The sequence below is a fragment of the Protopterus annectens genome, chromosome 3.part1 (genome assembly GCF_019279795.1).
Source record: "Protopterus annectens isolate FY-2018-M chromosome 3.part1, PAN1.0, whole genome shotgun sequence".
Lineage (NCBI taxonomy): Eukaryota > Metazoa > Chordata > Ceratodontiformes > Protopteridae > Protopterus > Protopterus annectens.
In genome coordinates this window covers 382,035,172-382,056,105 of record NC_056732.1, presented here as the reverse complement: position 1 = coordinate 382,056,105, position 20,934 = coordinate 382,035,172, and the positions used below count along the sequence as shown (strand labels likewise).

At 41.8% G+C, this 20,934-nt stretch overlaps 1 protein-coding gene across 1 annotated transcript in view; it reads right to left on the bottom strand.

The window, feature by feature from the left end:
- CCHR3.PART1H7orf31 (chromosome chr3.part1 C7orf31 homolog) overlaps positions 1-20,934 on the bottom strand; it is a 559,004-nt gene that overhangs the window by 528,832 nt on the left and 9,238 nt on the right. The gene's annotated exons all lie outside the window — the stretch shown is intronic.

Here is a 20,934-nt window from a genome sequence, read left to right as displayed (position 1 = left end):
GCCCAGCGGCAGCCCCTGACGACCCTGCCTGTGCCTCAACACACCTATCCTCTTGGTCACTGTCTGTATCAGTGACATCAGATTCCCTGCGAGAGGGACCCAGCCCCACCTTGCCACCTGTGAGGGGAAAACAGGGAACAGACTGTAAGACCTGTACATCACCACTAAACAGTACATACACACACACACACACACACACACACACACACGTGAGTGCAGACATGGCCACACACACACACAGACATACACACATGCAGTCGACATACATGACAACCCATACACTCCACCAGACAGCACCTACATACAACTCCAGCACCCCCATAACACATACAATAGCAGGTGATGGTGCAGTACAGTATCACACACAAACCTGTAATTACACACATGTCAGCATGCAGGACATGTGGTGCTCAACAGCATGCAGTTCAACTGTAGTCAATCCCCGTTACCAACATTATACATGGCTGTGATGCATGGCTTCTGTTAGTAGGTGATGCCCCCCCCCCGGAACACACTGCACCCATGTCCACAGCATTGCTGTGCATCTGTTCAGCACCCTGGTATGTACTGAGCACCATACCTCACAGGTGTACACACCATTGCAGGATGTGTATCTGTGTCTCAGTTATGTTTTCTCTGCTGCTCACAGCCTCTGTGTGTTTCTGGATTATATGTGAACACATGTGTTTTGTGAATGCCTGATGTGTATTCACAGATGTCATCATCAGTGGTGCATGTATGAGTGATATAATACAATTAGACCAACCACAGACACAATGTGCTGTACCTATGGTGAGTGTAGAGACCATTATTGACATGGCACTCTCTTCCGTGATATGCCATGGTGCAACACTACTGCATATGGCAACACTACACATACCTGATATGTGACATATGACCTAGGCAGTCAATTGCATTACAAGCCATATGTGTCAGTTGTGCAGATGCTGATTGGGATGCATACCATTTGTGGGTGCATATGTGTGCACACACATCAGGATGGTGTGTAGCAATAACTGCTATGTGTACTACTGCGGACACAATACCTGGCAGGGGTATAGTAGCATGGGTCATCATCATGACCAGTAGTTGGTCAGTCAGGCTTGCAAATGTTCCCCAGACTTACATGTTTGCATGCTAAGCATGTGCACAGCCCTTGGAGGTCATACAGTACCATCACTAGTGCCATGGAGTCAGGGTTATGTCTGCCACACTTCATGACCTTGACTGTGTGCAGATGCAGCCATTCTCAGTGGGTTTGTCTCTCCCCTCCGGTGCACTGTTGTGTTTCAGGATGACACACCCTCACCATCTCCTGCTACATTGCAAATGTTCGACATCTGTGGCCTACACATGTGTGCCATATTGCAGTATCCCAAACTAGGAACACCATGTGTACTGGCATATTCACTGCCAATGCAGCGCAAACATGCAGGTGTACAGTGGCACCAGCATTGTACAGCTGGAGATGTCATCCCTGGGTTAGAGTGAGGTGTGGATTGTGTAGCACATGCATCATAACTGCAATTTCCTGGCCTTCCCCAACATGGTGCTGGTACATCAGAACACATTGAAACACATGGCTTTGGCAATGTCCCACCATTATGCAGGTCATATCTGTATTGAGCCCTGGCTGATGTTGCCTGTGGTACCCATAGGTTCATAGATGAGTAATGGTCTATTGGTCCTGGGGCCTACATAAGCCTAGCCACAGGGGTTCCCAGCCATGCACCACCCAATAATGTTATTCCCCTATGTCCCTGTCAGGCTGTGGCACAGACGTACTACCCAGGGTTAATTCCCCATTTCCCATCCAGTTGTCAAGTGTTTTTGTGTTTTTGTAAAGAGGGCCAATGAGTAGCATTGCCTGACATGAATGGGTAGTCTGTTCCAGAGTGTGGGAATTCCCCAGGACAAGGCCCTGTCCCTCCAGCATGTTCTGTGTAATATGTTGATGAGGTTTAGGACCCTGGAGTGTGTGTTTGCAGAGGGAGTGAGATTTCTTTATGTGTGGCATGTTCAACTGCTCTGTGTATGACTTAGCTGTGTATGTTAGACAGATGTCAGCTGTGCCTGGGCAATGTGCACTGGAGTGTAGCCACAGTTGTCTGAGATGGTCTGTGTATTGCATGTGTTTGAGGCTGGTAATCCAATTAGTGAGGTGTGTGCTCTTTCAGTGAACATGTACAGCATGCATTATGGGTAGGTGTGTTAGGTGTGTACATGGCCTACACCTTAGCTATGACATGCACAGTGAATTGCCAAGCATAACCTTAAACCATACTCACCGACATCTGGCTGCTACCTTTCTCCTATCCCAAAGGTACCTACATTGAGATGAGATAGAGTTGATGTCAGTGGCCACAACTGTGGCATTGCTACAGGGTGGGTGCATTATTACAGTAAAACAACAGCTGCAGTCCACAGTACTACAGATTATGCACAACTGATTATCAGTACTACACAGCAACAAACTCCACATCTCACATATGCATGATCTACCTGTACAGATGCATACACAACAGTGGTCTATTGATATGCCCTGGAACCTTACCTGCATGCTCCATGTCTGGTGTGTGGGTAGCACCCACCTCCATGACTGTATATGTCTGTAGGTCTTGTAGGCGAGCAGGTGCCACCAGGCTCATGAGCAGCTCCTCCACTCTGGTGAGGGGGTGATGGATGTTATGGGCCCCCCTGTTGCAAGGTGGTCACCCGCACGGCAGCAGCACAGCGACATACATGGTGGAGCAGGTCACTACAATGATGGAGGACCTGCTCATACGTAAAACTGTACATCCCCACCTCATTCACCCTGTGGACCACATTGTTCCACATGGCAGTGTGCTCATGCTGGTCCTGGCTTGTCCTTGAGAACAGCAGCTGGATGATGCTGGTGAGTATTATGTCATCCTCAGCGGCACTGTATGCTGGATTCCTTGGGTGCGCCATAGTCCCTAAAAGACAAAAAGATGGAAATATGTCTAGGCAACTCATATGGCACATTTACCATAATACAATACACATATCAGTCTCCCGCCACCATATCAGCTCCAACTTAATGTTCACACAATGCAAGTGGTATGTCTCCGGTTTATCTACCATTGGAACATATATTGTATTTCTGACACCCATGCCCTGGCCTAGCAATGAAGGGTCTCATTCCTCACCACTGACACCAGAGAGGACGACTCCTAGAAGAGGAAAGGATAACTAATACACACAGTAAAGTACAATTTCCCTTAAGTGCACACAGAGATCACAGTCAGTCTGGGGCTGGTTGATCCCTTGCTCACCAGGTCCCCAATAAGACTCCCTACTGGCACAGCTATAGGGTCCAGGTCTCAGCCTAGCTGGGCAAGCTAAAACCTCCAGTACCCTCTCTGGCCAACAAATGCTTCGTGTCCCTGCCCAGGTAGCTGACACACACCCACACTTTGAGATAAGTATTTATACAACTTCACAGACACTCCTGGGAAAGGCTGACACAGATTATCCAGCTGTGCCCCTTTACCCAGACTATACGGTAGTAATTACTGCCACCACCAGCTTAATATAATTATCAGCTATGAAAAGGCCCTTAAAAGGGTGTCCAGTTATTACTGTGCAATATTATAATCCAATGGGAGTATGACTAGGCAGTCAAGGCTTAATTTGGAGTGACTTAGACAGTAAAATCTGTAAATATGTAATGTACTTTAGAGGTCAAATTATCTCTACATAAACCAGACTCAGGTAACGATTTTAAAATATTTAATAATAAATAGTTAAAACACAAGACGATACTACTACAGTACAATGCTACTCAAGTTCAGAGATCACACAGAAACTTAAAACAATATCATAGGAAAGATCTGATTTCAAAGAAAAATACTTAGTCTAACTTTCTTCTAAGTTTAACTATTCCTAAGAGAAATCACAGTGCTATAATCCTACTTACATACATAAAGCATAAGCAGTGCTGGGTTAGATGTCCAAGATCAAAATGCTCTTTAGTCTCTCACTGAACAATAGTTTTTAAACACTAACCAACAGCTCTCATAAGGCCCTCCCAAATTACATAATTTTGACACTTAGTCTGGAGTTCCCAGGCCACAAACTGCATTATTTAGCAAGCTAACACCTGCTCAGGAGACTACAACAATAAAAGGCATTTCACATATACACTCTAGCAGGAACCAGAGCAATAAAGCACCTTCCACATTAAATTCTGGCCCTTAACTTTAACCTTACAACAATGGGCATGGAACCTTCATCCAGACTCACTGGAGCCAACTTGTAAAACAGCAAAGAGATTCATAAGATCTTTTCAACTTCAAAAGACACATTTGAAATGCTTGGCTTGGTTTTCCTTACAGCAGATGGCAATGTTGCAACAATCTTGAAGTTCACATTTTACAGCGTTTTCTTTCATTTAAAAACACAAGCCTGTATTTTACATGTATTTATACAATTGATAGAATTATGTATCAAATTCTATTTGACTAGGCTGACAGCCTTCGACCATCTTCCTCCAATCTTCACATATTGTACAACACTTTCTGCTATGTGTTTATAGACATGCTCCCTGTGGGGACACTAGAGTTGCCGGGCTGTTACAAAGTATTTCACCTGCATGCCATTGTCACTGCCACTAGGTTTCCATATAAGCATGTGGTATGCTTGCTATGTGATTGCTACACATCTGCCATTCTGTGTTACTGGGGATATGGGAATGGGACGTGTTCTGGGATTGTGTGTACTATTACAACCCACATATGTTCCATGACAGTGACACAACAGTATGTGTAGGGGTTATTTGCCAGCAGGAACACCACTCCCACCTAATGTGGGCATGTTACCAGTCCACATCACATACTCCACCCACCATGGAACCTCATTATCTACTGTTTCGGCACTACCTTCATGTGGAACCACCTCAGGGGATGGTGTCCCGCCCATGGAGCACACACAGACATATGTATGTCACCCACAGTTAGGTCCAGGGTCTGGTGCATAGGGAGCTCCACAGAGACATGGGGTATGTGCTACATCACCTGGAGGTATGCAGTACACCTACACAAGGTTAGACATGCATGTTCCTCCTGCTCAGCCCACAGCCCAGGCACCTTTATGACCATGTAGATGCTGCCATGACTGTCCATGGGTGGGCACCATGTTCCCTTTGTCCCAATATGGGGGCTCAATGGCCTCCACATTCCAAATGAAACTACCCATCCACAGTGTTTAACCACCACGTGTCATATACCAGCCCTGTATGCTGTCTTGTTTTTCACCCAACCAAACCTACATACCAGTATGTGCCTACTACCCTTCACCAACACATATAGCCCACCTTCTCAAACAATTGCGATGTGTTCCCAACATGGGTTACACGCCACATTCCACACTCCATTTTGCAGCCATGTACTGGTGTGTAGATATGTTGTGTATTGATGTGTGATGTTCTCTCACATATGTCATGGCAGGAGGACATGTATTGACATATATATATATATATATATATATATATATATATGTGTGTGTGTGTGTGTGTGTGTATACCTATATGTGTCAGTATTATGTATATGTGTGTATGCGTCTGTTTGTAAATATATATATATATATATATATATATATATATATGTATATGTAGACATACACACACACACACACACACACACACATATATATATATATATATATATATATATATATGGTTTACTAGCATTATTTCGAAAATAAAAAAAAAAGTGTACTTATCAGCAAAGTGTTTCACCGAAAGTACACAATTCTGAACGTTCCTAAAGTTGGAAAACAGCTGTTGATGTTGAAAATGTCGCTCACGACATTTTCAACACTTAACAGCAATTCCACCCTTCCCCTTAACTCCCTAACTAACTAGCCTAAACTCATGTTTATGCAGGGGGCAAGCCCCCCTGCACCCCCCTGTGGGGGGCTGTGCCTCTCACACCCCCAACTTAATATTCCAACTCCAAGATCGCACTACAGTGAGGAAAGGGATGTATTTCTCTAACCGGTGTACCGCGATCCCCTTACATGAGCGAACATTATAATTGCGAATGCACAGTCCATTCGCAATAATACCATTCACTCACGTAACCTGCTGAAATATGAAGTATTCGAACATCTGTTGTTCGAATACTTCATAGCCATGCAATTGCACGGCAAAATTGTAATGGTAAACCTATATATATATAGATATATATATATATATATATATATATATATATATATATATATATATATACATATATGTGCATATATGTCTAGATATATATATATATATATATATATATATATATATATATATATATATATATATATGTGCATATATGTCTAGATATCATTATGTGTTGTTTATATACCTATATATATATGTATAACTGTCAGTTCTGTAGACATACACAGCTCTGAATATGTATCACACATATATTTATCTGTATGTGGTGTGCATACATCTGGCCCACACTCTTGTAACTCTCTTTACTTCACAGCTGAACTGTTCTGCCTTGCTGCAACACAGACAGGTATCACGTGAACACAGACTAACATTAGAGGGATTTATATGGTGACAGATTTTAGATAAGCATATTATATTGCTATGGCAGTTGGGCATGCTATGCTACACTTTAACATGACTGTCCTGTAGGTGGTGTGGTCTCACACCCATGTGTCTATCATGGCAGTATTAATACCACCACCAGCCATTGGCCACAGTAATGTACAGAACACAGATATTATGGGTCATATCTTTGCCATTCACTGCTAATCTGCAAAGTTGACAGGTATGTCCCACTGCCCACAGGGACAGACACTATTGTCCAGAGCAGTTGTTGAGCAGAACATCATTACAGGAACAAGTACTGCTGGCACATATAAATCATTTCACATTATACATTTTATTATTCTATGCCATATACTACATGCAAGTAAATACATATCCGTTTCACATACCTTTTATGTTTTTTTTTCCACTGTGACAAATCCCTGAGCTTTGTTACTTTTATTAAAGTTGTTATGTTTTTGTTTTTTTTTCTCTCTCTCTCTCTCAGTCTCCTCAGTAGAGTGAATGAGCTGGTTTGACTAGATTTCAGCATGCTTTTGTTGGTATTGCACAAGATAAGGTGATGGCCTCTGCACCAGTCAGTGTCCACCAGTTGCTAATTGCATGCAGCCTGCTGTGTAGTACTTCAGATAACCACTGTCATGGTAACCCTGTACTATAAATTGCTGACCTCTGTGGGCATTGTCCCTTCACCTTTCCAGTATGGATGACATCCTTCCTGTGTGTGAACATCAGTGTTACAGACAGCAGGTAGCAATACCTCTTACAGCAGAACCTGCAGACATGGGCCAAATACACATTTGGGTATGGTTCCAGACCTACAGACAGCATAAGTAGTGTTGTTGTGTGCATTGTATCTTGCTGGTCTTACAGGGTTTCTGTGTACATGATACTTTTGCATGGAATGTTGTCTGTCTGCATAGCTCTCAACTGTGGGCCTATCCATATGATACCAAGAGGATTGGCTGTTAGGTTTTGTCTGTGCACCACACAGGTATTGTCCCAGATATATCAGTGGCTTTCTGTCTGTTGAGTGCTATCAGTAAATGGCTACATCCATTTGTATTTCAATGTCATATTCCTGCATAAGGGTATGCTGCAACAAATCCTGTAACACCAGCAATTTCCAGGGTGTGTAACAGCAATAATGCAAATATGGCCCTATGTTCCTGCCTCTGTCCTCCACATATACGCCAGTCTTTATCCTGCTGTGATACAGAAAGGGATTGTTAGGTAATGGCCTAGCATTATTTACCGCTAGCATTACTGCTATCATCCCAGTCATGTCATGGACTCCCACACCAACTGTTGGGCAAAGTCCATATATATGGGGGCAACAGCTGTAGAACACATATGTGCCCTTGTACATTCCAGAGGTCAGTGTGTGGTACACAGTGTTCCTTGCCCTTGTACAGCCTTTTATGGGGGGTTCAATGCCATTAACCTAGGCTGTGACACCTTTTCAGGGATATAACTGTTAAGACAAGGGTCATTCAGTGTGATAGTGAGATGTTAGGTTAAGCAATGTTATGTACGTGATACTGTGACATTAACACGAGTGCTACATTTCCCCCTAGGGCTTGACTGCAGGATGTAATTGGAGGCTGCTGAACTACATATGTAATTGTTGATTGTTACTTATCTTGAAGGCAAATCCTGTGTCTACTGTTGTACTAATTGAAGGCCTTGGCCTGGACAGCATAGTATGGTATATATCCACATTGCTTGCATCTACTGTTTTGTGTGGGCCTTGCATTCATCACTGATTACATATTCAAACTTTATGTGGTGTAAATACTGGCATACATTATTGTATAGTACACAAATAAAGGTTTTCTGTGTATGCATACCTGTGTGTCGTGTTATGTCCTTTGAATTGTGGGTGGGTATATGTTTAATGTCAGTATTCTCATTTGTGGGAATGGTTGCCACACTACACATTTCACAGGTGGCAGTTACAGGGCTTGTGGCTAGGGATATACTTTGCACCAAGTACGTCCACACTACTTCTACATATGTATGGCTACTAATACCATTCATCTGTGCATATGTGTAAGTACCTTTATATATCTCATATAGCTATATATATATATATATATATATATATATATATATATATATATATATATATATATGTATCTATATATATATATATATATATATATATATATATATATATGTATCTATATATATATATATATATATATATATATATATACACATACATATGAACATATTTATGTAACTATATACAATTGATGTTATATGATTATTTGTAAGTCATACATATATATATATATATATATATATATATATATATATATATATATGTATAGCTACATATAGCTGTCTGTCTACATTTACAAATATATATCTGTCGATATGTCCATGCATGTCCGGCTCATATTTTGGCCTGTACCTCATTTTCCTGGCAATTGGCATGGATGATCGCAGCACTGAAGTCAGTAACTAGTGCCTACACTTTTGTGTTTCAGACTTAATATCCTTCTACATATGTGTTTTAATACATATAACTGTGTAACTAGCAACATTTTAAGTGTATTACAGCAGTAGTTGACATATATCCCTATTTTTACCCTCAATGTGGCATACTTTGTCCAGACTTCTTGCATTAACAGGTTGTGTGGTATGATATTACTCCATTTCCTGTACTGTTGACTGATTGTGCTGGATGATATGTTTGTGAAAACATCAGGTTATGTATATCTGCCATGGTTTAGTGGTAAATCACTTTGTGTATGGAGTGCAAGATCCTGGGTTCAAGCCTTGCAGAGGCAGTTTATTTTGTTGCTGGGCAAAACACGGGCCATTGGATACAGAGCAATTAAGGCACTTTAAAGCAGTTGTACATGAGTTTGTGCAGGTTTGCGTGGGTTTGCGCAGAGGTAAGCACTAGTCCTGCATGGAAGTGGCAGTTTAGGAGGAGAATGACAGTGTGCCATGCATATTAATGAAGATACACTGCCTGAGCTCCAAATCCTACACGGAGCATGGATGAGTGCAGGGGGCGTGTCTGAGAGCAGAGCTCTCACAATGTACATGCCCCTGCACAGAAGGACTGCAGAAAGTGTAAATAAATGAGCGAGACCGCTCATGGGTGTCCGCATATCCCCATCAACACTCCCTCATGTGTATAACAGCAACAGGTCATAAAAATTAAAAGAAGAAACCCCTTTATTTTTTTTTCAAACTCTGAGTGTAGCTAACCGTAGGTGCACGGGTGTGCCCATCGCTTAGCTATGGTTAAAGCAGCTTAAAAGGCTGAAGAGGATAACAAGGAAGATATATGCAAATGAAGCAGCACAGCAATAGTGTAGTGGTTGAAGCACCCACCTAACGAGCAGGCATTCCTGGTTCGAGTCCCACTGCAGCACATACCATTTTCCATGTGAAATCTGTATATGAACATTTCTTTACATTTTTATGCTGTATAACCTACTAAATAACATTTAAATGTGAATTGGAGTACTGCATTAAATGCACATGTGACGTGTCAGTATAATCAATAAGGCACTAGTAAGCAAGTTTAAGCACAAATAAGCAGTAGTAAGCATATATAAGCACTAGTAAGTGTTTTAAGTGTGTTTGCATGAGGGTAAGCATTGCCTACACAGATTAAGCAAAGTAGAAGCTAACTGAATGTAAGAAACTGTAACCGGAGGTTAGCATTGCTTAGCTCTGCAAAAACCCATGCACACCCACTTACAACTGCTTTAAAGTGCCTTAATCACTCTGTACCCAATGGCCCGTGTTCTGCCCAGCAACAAAATAAACAGCTTCTGCAAGGCACAAACTCAGGACCCTGTACACCACTGTCACAGTAGTTAACCACTAAGCCATCATAGCAATACATATAAATGAGGTATCAGCAAACTAATCCTCACCACAGGAAAATCAAACCAAACATGTGAACTGAATCTATGTACAATGTGATGTTGTATAACCTGCCACAAAACATAAATATGTGAAGTGGAGTACTGCAGTAAGCATAGATTTGAGGTGTTATTGTAATAAAGTGTAGAAGTCCCCAGATCCCCATACAGTGTATGTACACATGAATCACGGATACCAGACACATATATAACCTATACTGAAGAATAAATCACTGCCAAAAGGCAATTTATAGTGCTAATTAACTATTAAGTAATGTTAACTGCAGCACAGCTCAACTTAGTAAGTGTAAGCAATGTGTAGGGGAGCCAATTCAATCTGCCTAGTGGTATACCTCTTTAAGCAGTGCCAGCCTTATGTAAGCAGGTGTTCCCATAGCTTAGCCTTTTCAAAACTGGTCAATCATGGGAAAGTGTGGGAAATTGGTCGTATTTAAACCCCACAGGTGGGAATACTTGTCATAACTGGTTGTAGCTTCCTACTGCAGGCAGAATTGCTGGTGTGGGTAAAGGCACTCGATTTAGAGTGCAGCTCTGGGGCATCCAGGAGTCAAAATTCATGGTATGGCACCTGGTAAAAACACCATGAGCAGAGACTACTGCAGGGCTCGCAGTATAAAACAGAGGCCTGGGACAGTCTCGCCCATGACCTCACCATTGCCATAGGTATCCCCTGGACTGGTGAGCAGGTCAAGCACCACCATGCTGACCTGAAGCAACAGAGGGTGGATGTACTGGAACAGTGGATCCAGGAGTCTCGGCAGATGCCTACTGCCCCAGTACTAAGTACTCATTCTACTAAATAGTTAATAATTGCCTAACTTGGGTATACTATGGATAGGGATGGCTAAATATCACTGTATTTCTCTGACAGCTGTAGATGAGTGGGCTGCAAACCAGCAAGCCCATGATGCTAGGTTGCAAAGGCTGCGTTGTGAGGCAGGGTAGTATTTGTCTGCATGTACTGTCATAACAAATAAATATAAGAGCCTTAGAAAGTGTCATACCAGTAGAAATAAATGTGTAAGATTCTGTGAATAAAGGTATAACTCCTGGAGTGCTTCTGTTTATTCTTCTTTCATATGTAGTTGAACTGTTGAATACTATAAATAGTACTGTTGTATTAAGCAGTGTTACCCACACTTTGGTATGCAGATAAAATGTGTATGAAGTTCTGTATAACAATGTTGGAAGTGCCAAGAGGTCAGTCATATTGTACAAGTGAGGGAGACTTAGATAGAAAACAGTAGAAAGCTTCACATCAATGGCACAGTGTACTGTGATGTTAACTATAATTTTGTTGTCACACACAGCAGGGGTTTGAATCCCAGGAATGCTAGTAAGTTGTATGCATAATCATACCCCACAACTGTACGGATTTTGTTACAATGTTCAGATAGAAAGCTGTATGCATAATTGCACCCAACAGCTGTGCAGAATTTACTAGAATGTTCAGATAGAAAGTTGTATGCGTATTCATACCCCACAACTGTTCCAATTTGTCCAGCATGTCCAGATAAATGGCCCACATCACCAGACTGGTACCCCATTCCCCAGAAAAATCAGTGTGATGATCCATGAAATGTACTGACAGTCAAACGTATACATAGTCAGAGAATGTATATGAAAACAAACCTGTCATTCTAGCACCTCAACCAAAGTGTATGAGAGCAATTCTCAACATATGTTGCATTAACACCTGCATCTTGTCATGCCTGTATGTAAGACACAGGTCACTTACATAATAATCTATAAACATACCAGTGTACAATGTAAGGCCATTGGGTAGTGTAATAATACATGTAAGGGAAAGATCACTGCAGTGACTAAGAATGTTGTGAAAACTACAAGGATATATTAGTTGTTAATTAAACTCTCTCTCTCACCCCTACCATATGTGCAAAAATAACCCAATGATACACCTCATTCGGTATGCGTACACTCCTAACTTTTTTTGGGACATATGTTCCAATGGTTTATAAATATTCACATTTGTTTCTATGCATGTGCCATGTTAAAATACACCCATATTGGTGGCCTGTTGCCATCAATGAACCCTGCATGCTGTTGTAATGCCCACTGTTGTTCCATATATGCATGTGTTCTGCTTGCTCTGCAACTGTTTTAAATCTGGTGTTTTGGGTTAATGGGAATACCTATGCATGCTGTTATAACTAATCCTGAATGCTGTTGACTATTACTAACCCATATCTGTCATAAACCTGTTACAGCATAGCTCGTACGGGAAGGCTGGTCCCAGTGGACCCATCTGTCCCACCTCAGCTGGCCATGGCACTGGGCACTAGCACATCTGGGGCCCAGCCTGGGACCTCCTCCTCCATTGGCCCTGTGCCAACTTTGGGTGGAACCGCTGCAGGGGATGGGGCTCGCCCCCCCCCCCGTGAGCGTGCTCGGAGAGGAACCTGTCACCCGTCGACATGTCTGGGCCGTGGTGCATAAGGAGCTTGATCTGGAGTTTCGAGACCAGCTACGCCAGCTTGAGGGCCGAGTGGTGCAATTAGAGGGTGAGCCTGCCCCTCCTACACAGCCCTCAGCACAGCCACCTTTGGGTGACTGCCCATGGGTGGGGACCTCAGTCCCACTGTTTCCATTTGGCGGCTCATGGGCTTGCGACTTCCAAACACCCCTCCCCGTCTAAGGTGTTTACCCCCCAAGTGTCATATACCACCCCTGTATGCATTTTGTTTGTCTTGTCTGTTAACCTACCCAACCTACCTCCCAAATATACCTACTACCCATCCCCAACATCCCACTCTCACCTGAAAAAAAAAAGGGGCAATCTGTTCCCACAAAAAAAAAATCTCACCCCATACATAGCTGTCCATTTCGCACTTGTCCATTGGACACATGTAATCTAGTCTAATTGGCATCACAACAAATTTATGTTGTCCTCACCCCTCTCCCAGGGGTTTGAGAGTCCAAATCTACCTCCAAATTCAGTGCATATGCACAACTGTTGCTGTAGAAAAATGGGTAACTATGGACCTTTCCTACACCCTCTCTGCACATGCCTAGCTATTTTCCCGACTGTCTTGCCCCTTTTTCACCACTTTCCTATCAACCCTTTTTTCTTTTCTTTTAAAGAATTTAGCACGGGGGTAAGCGGGAGTGGGCACTTTTAAGCAGCAGTAAGCAGGTTTCAGCCTGTTTGCGTGAGTTTAAGCTATGCCTAAACAGGTTAAGCAATCTAGAAGCTAAAAGAGTATAAGAAGCTGTAACCGGAGTCCTGCACGAAAGATTAGTAAATCCAACCTATAAAATGATGGTATCAGAATAACTGATTTATTCACTACAACTATTCTGGTGTTAATTTCTCATAGCTTAACAGTGTTATATTTCAAAACACAATTATTGTTTCCCAGAGTGCATGAACTACAAAATCAGTGTACTGCAGTTTCTCTTGTAGGCAGTGAAATTTATTGTATATTTTCTTTTGTATATATACAGTTCCTTATTTATGCAATGCAGTTTCATATATACTTCCACATGTATGCTTTACATGTATGTATTGCAGTTCCTCATATATGCAGTGCAGTTTCATATATACTTTCATATATATGCTTTGCAATCTCTTATACAATTTCAGGTGTGTATTGCTATAGATTTCTACCTTTGTCAATTGGCCTGGGTCATGGTTGAATGAGACTAAGAGATAAGTTCACTATCCATTTAAATGAAAAAAATGAATATAAAATAAAACTGCTGTCAGTAGAATCCATTTGTGGGTAATAAATTATTTATAGATCACTTCTTTCATTTTCCTGATGACTTTGATGATGTTTGATAATTAGTTTATTTTGGACAGAAATGGATGAAAGTTAATAATATATGACAGAAATATCAGAATTTGTTTTAGTCAGGAATTCTTGTGAAGTGTTAGCAATTAGCTCAATATGAGAACCAGAAGTCCATCAGGACAAGGATGTGAACTGGTAATGATTGACTCCTTTTGGAGCTTCTTGAACACTTTCTGATCTCTATACATGAATAAATATCCCCAAGACCTAATCAAATCAAATCTAAATGTTATTTCATTTGATAACTTTTGGCAAAAACACATAATTACAAAAATACAAAGAGTATCATCATTCATGGTTTACATGACAATATTGCACAGATTCACCGGTATCAAACATTTTTAACATAATGAAATTTCAGAATGTTCTTAAAAACATATAAGTTAAGAAACACAGGAACAAACTTCATTCATTTGTAAAACAAGCCTGCAGATCCTATTAATATTTACAAATTATATAGGATTATTTACAAAATTCTATCTAGCTGGGCTGGAAGTCTTCACAATTCTTTCCCCCCTGAGAACTCAAGCGAGTTTTTCAAGTGACCCTTGAGAAATGTTAAAAATACCCAACCGGACTCATCAAAGACTCGCAGCTGCACCAAGACCTTATAAAGCTTTTTAATAATCAGGGCTGTGAGCTTTTACATTAACTTATGATTGATAGCAACAAAAAAATGGCAATGCTATTAAGGGACATCAACAGGCTAGAAGTTAGTATTAAAAATGATTTATTGTTTGACCAAATGAAGAATGAATTTTTTTATACTTTTAAGCTTGTTGATATAGAGTTACAGAAATTAAAAACTAGAAAAGAAAATAAGCTTTTAAGGGACAAAAATGATTATGAGGCCAGTAGGGCCTACCCCGACCCTCCAATGGGGCAACAAGCTTCTTACTTTAATAGTAACTCCTACACTGATTTCAGCAATGACACTGAATGTGATGATTTCAATGGTAATTCTAGAAATATTCCTTTAGATCCACCACCCCTGAGGAGATCAGAGAGAATACGGAACCAGAACAACCAGGGCCAAATGAACTGGAGGCCTGGTCACCAATCTCGTCAGGGTCAATGGAGGGCGAGAAGGGGATCCTACCAGAGATACGCTTTGATGGTGTTGATGATAACAATGATGGTTTCACTATTGTTAAGAATCTTACTGGTGATTTTACTGTATAAAATTACAGTCAGGTTAATGTGAGTTCTGAATGGGCTGAATTGTTTTCTAAAGGTTTTAATTTTGTGCCAGCAAGGAAAGCTAACGCAGTAGATACAATTTTACAGTTAAAAATGTTTTGTAGAAAGTTGAACCTTGCTTTGCATTTCTCTGATGGAACTTTGAGTATGAACCCAGGACAGTTATCTAGACCTAGTTCATTTATCCCCCCAGTACATCCTATGGTGCAAATGTTTGAGCTACTGTGTGAGTTAGAGATCAGGGTAGTCCTGAGGAAAGATAGGCAACATGACACATCCAACTTCACCCAGGCTGAAAGAGCGTTATTACAGGGTATTTTGGATAGAGGTGATTTAAGACTTATGAAACCAGACGAAAGTGGGGGGTTGGTTGTAAGGAACAGTGACGTTTACAGTGAAAAAAATCTTTGAGTTGCTTTATAGTGATACATACATCAAAGTGTCCAGAAATGAGCTGAATATAGCTTATAGGAACATTGACTTGACAATAGAAGAACTACTTCTCAATGGCCAAATTAGTCTTGACCTCTGTGAGTTTCTTGACTTCAACCACCCAAGGATTCCCACTATTTTTGGAATCCTGAAGGTCCACAAATCCATTGTCAATCCACCTTTACGTCCAATCGGGGACACGAACGCATCAAAGACTTTTTGCCTAGCCAAATTTATTGATAGCAAGGTGAAGCATGTGTTGGATGATAGACAATGGGTGATTAAGGACTCATGGGATTTCTTGGGGAAAATTAAGCCAGAAATGCATGCAGACAACTTAATTACAGTTACCATTGATATCTGAGACCTTTTTCAGTAATCCCCCATGATTATTGTCTTGAATGGTTTTACGATTATCTTTGCTTTAACACCAGCATGGACCATAATACCATACTAACACTCCTTTCTTGTATGGAATTAGTTCTTGACAACAATTTCATCATTTTTGAGGGGCAGATTTTTAAGCAGATATGGGGTGTCACCCTGGGTGCTTGTTGTACCCCTGCCTTTGCTAACATTGTCCTTGCCCAGTGGGAGGATTTTTACATCTTAGACTCTGATTTTAGAGATATGTGGGCACTGTATGGCAGATACTTAGATGATCTAGTCCTTTCTTTTTTGGAAAGGTAGTGAGAATGATCTGGACAGATTTTTCACTTACATCAATAATACCACTGAATTTCTGAAATTTACCATGGCCAGAGACAACAATTTTCTACACTATCTTGACATTGCGATCAAGAAGGACTATGACAGGAAAGTATTCCCCTCCCATCTGTACAGGAAGCCCATTTATTCTAATTCTTTGCTACATTTTCAGAGCTGGCATTCCCTACACCAAAAGAAATCTTTAGTTAAGGGGCAATATGTTAGGCTGGCCAGAATGGTATCCAATGACACTGACTTTCTGATAGAATGTGGTACATTGCAAGAAATGTTGGAGAGAAGGGGATACCCCATCATTTTCATCAGCAGTATAGCTGAAAAGGTCATAACAAAAAGGGAACAGGGGACTTACATAGTTGTGTTGTCCACCTGTGTACTCAAAATGGATGAGACTGACCTGGTTGGGCAGAGCAGATTTAACATGGCTTTAACTCTTCCCTACATGCTACATTTTTTTTTACATCAAACAGGTCATATCTAAATTCTGGTCCATTTTCAATCTAGATAGTGATGTGGTCAATAGAGTAGGTGGACAACCCTTAATCGTGTACCAAAAGGACATCTCCCTGAAGGGACTGGTTGAGAAAAAAGTATGAAAATCAAGCGACTTTGGTAACTTTAGGGAGACGTGCACAATGCCCCTTCATTATTATTAGTCAGATTGGTAGGAAAAGGGTTTGGGTCTATTTTACCCCGGAAAAAGTACTATTGCTACTCTAAAGGAGTAGTTTACATCGCATTATGTGACTCATGTGATGGTTTTTATATAGGTAAAACCAAGAGAGCTCTCAAACAGAGAATTTACCAGCATTTATATGATATAAAACAGCAGAACAAGAGCAATGCACTTTATAAGGATATTAGGATGTTTCCCACACATTCTTTCAAATTTGGTGCAATAGACCATGTTGACCTGGGTTCTTGGGGGAACCACTTGATGAATTCCTTGAATTTTTGGAGCTAAAGTGGCAGATTAGAACTAATGTCTGTCAAATGTCTGGGCTCAATGACAGGCTGTCTATCAGTTCTTTATTAAGGTTAAAGTCTATGTATTGCTTTTAATATTCTTGATGTGGTTGCAAATAGATAATATACATATAATAACTTTTTATATATTTTTACATGCATACATATTTTTTTACAAAAAAGACATTGTCTATGTACATATATATTTATATTGATATATTTCTGTCTTTCATTAGTTGGTTTATGCTGTATGTTTTTTACATTCAAAAATGGTTAGGGGAAATGATGTCATCATTTAATTTATTTTTTAATTTACTTCTTGACCAATGAATTGTCAGAGGTGGCTTTAAAAATAAATTTTATCTGTTTTTTATGATTCTGAAGAAGTCTGTTATTGACAAAAGCGCTTAATTAAAATCTATTTTGGTATTCTGTGCGTGTTTTGTGGTTCTGAGCAACACCTTTCTGGAGTTACAGTTTTTTATTCTTGGACTGGTTCTTCATGTTAGCAGATTGTGATCTATAACTACAGGGAATTTCCTTCCATGCAGATAAGGCTGAAATTTCTGCAGTGCTCACACTATGGCTAGACATTCCTTTTCTACAGCTGCATAGCATTCCTCCCTGGGTTGGAGCCTATGACTGAGATAAACAACTGGGTGCTCATCTCCCTCTGAAGAAATCTGGCTAAGTACAGCCCCACCAGATGGTTCGAAGCATCCACCTGCACAACAAATTATTTACTGTAATCTGGACTGGCTAACACGGAGGGTCCTCCCAAAGCTTCTTTAAGCTTCTGGAATGCCTGCTGACATGCTGTGGTCCACACTACCTTATCTGGACTGTTTTCCCCTTGTCAGGTCTGTGAGGTGTGAGGAGAGCAGCTATGGTACTACTACTGGAGACAAACTTTCTGTAGTACCCTGCAGTCCCTAAAAATGCCCTCACCTGCTTTTTGGTAACAGGTGCAGGCCATGCCTGAATGGCTTACAGTTTGGCAGGTTCTGGCCTCATCTTACCACTCCCCACTCTATGTCCCAGGTAGGAGTCCTCTGCTTTACCCACCTGGTATTTGCTGGGCTTAATGGTCAACCCTGCCTTCTGTAGTCTGCTCAGCACCTCCCTGACATGTTGAAGGTGCTCTTGTCAGGAATGGCTGTAGATGGCAATATCATCTAGGTAAGTAAGGGCAAACCCTCCTGCTCCTGCTAGGATATTATCTACCAGCCTTTGGAAAGTCGCTGGGGCATTCTTCATCCCAAAGGGTATCTTTGTGAACTCATACAAGCCAAAAGGAGTCACAAAGGCTGACCTCTCTCTAGCTCTGGGAGTCAAGGGCACCTGCCAGTAACCCTAGGTAAGAACAATGGTAGTAAGATACTTATCCCCACCCAGCTGCTCTAGGGCTTCATCTGTCCTAGGCATGGGGTAAGCATCTGACTCTGTGTGACTATTTAATTTCCTGTAGTCCACACAGTACCTGGTGCTACCATCCTTCTTTGGTACCAGCACCACTGGGGAGGCCCAGGGACTGCTGGATTCCTGAATTATCCCTAGTTCCAACATTTTCTGTATCTCCTCCCTCAGAGTGTAATTGACTCTCTCAGGCACCCTATAAGGCGCCTGCTTAATAGGCCTTTGGTGTTCTGTATCCACCTGGTGCTGTATCAGGTGAGTGCATCCTGGTTTCCCAGTAAACATGTCCCCAAACTCCTGTAACACTGCTCAGATTTCTCGAACTTGGGTAGGAGATAGCTGCTGGGAAATTGCTACCCCTTCCACTGAGGTGTCAGTCTGAGCCTCACTGAGGAGATCAGGCACCAGATCTTCCTCAGACTCCTCCTGTAATCCACTGAAAATACTCAGCACAAGGGCCTCCCTATCATGTTAATTTTCATCATGTTAACATGGTACAATGTGCGCTCCTGCCTCCTGCCTAACTGTTCCACTATGTAGATAGCATCACTGACCTTCCTTACCACAATGTAGGGTCCCTCCCAAGCTTCCTGCAGCTTGTTGTGTCTGACAGGAACAAGAACCATTACCTGCTGCCCTACAGCATACTCTCTAGCTCAAGCCTTCCTCTTATACCAGACCTTTTTCTGCTGTTGGGCTTCTGCCAGGTTCTCCTGGGCCAAGCCCATAAGTTCCCCAATCCTTGTCCTGAGATTTAGGACATATGCCACAACAGACTCCTTGTGGGATTCACACTCATCCACCCACTCATCTTAAATTAAATCTAGAGGCCCCCCTCACCCTATGCCCATACAACTCAAAGGGTGAAAACCTGTGGATTCCTGGGGAACCCCTCTGTAAGCAAACAAGAGATGGAGCAAATATTTGTCCCACTTCCTCTTAAACTGGTCTGCAAATGCCCACAGCATGGACTCGAGCATAGAGGACAAAGCCACTGCCTCAGGGTATCTTGTAGCATAAACTACTACCAGTAGGATATACTTTTTTCCTGTGGAACTTGCGGTAGTCAGAGGCCCCACAATATCCATAGCTACCCTCTGTTATGGCTCCTCAGTCACAGACAAAGGCATCGAAGGAGCTTTCATCTTGTCTCCTGCCTTGCCTACCTTTTGGCACTGCTCACAGGTCCTGCAGTATCCTGTTACATTTCTGGAAATCCCAGGCAATAAAAGTTCTGCATAATACATCTTTTTGTACGTTTTATGCCCATATGACCTGCAAAGGGAATATCATGGGCTATGGCTAGAAGTGCCAGACATAGGCTCTAGGCACTACTAACTGCTGTATTCTCTCACCCTCTAGTCCTCCCTCAGGGATCCACTCTCTATACAGTAACCCTTTGTCCCAGTGTAGAGATTCCCCCTTCCCTTGAGAATCAGGTGCCTCACTAGCTACCTGCCTCAGCCCTTGTAATGTAGGGCTTGAGAGCTGAGCCTGTCTCAACTTCTCTCTTTGTAACCCTTCCCAGGTCCCCTTCCACAGGAAGTCTGATATCCTCTGACAGCGGTGACTCACCTCTGCCCTTGCAGTCACTGTGTCCAAGGGAACAACAGTACCAACAAGCAGCTGTGGCTCACCTTCAGTCTCACTGCTACAGGGTAGCTCCCTCCCTGAAGTAACCACATCACCAGTCCTGGCTGCCAGTGTGCAGTCTGTCTGGGTCTCCCCCAGGCTACCAGACCCACATGCTTGTCTCCAAGACTGACTGCATGTAACTGTATGAACACAAGGTACTGCATTATCAAAATCATTCCCTATCAGGACATCTGCAGGGATATCCTCAAACACACCTACTTGCTGGCTTTCTTTTCCACCCTCCCAGTCAAGGTGAATCCTA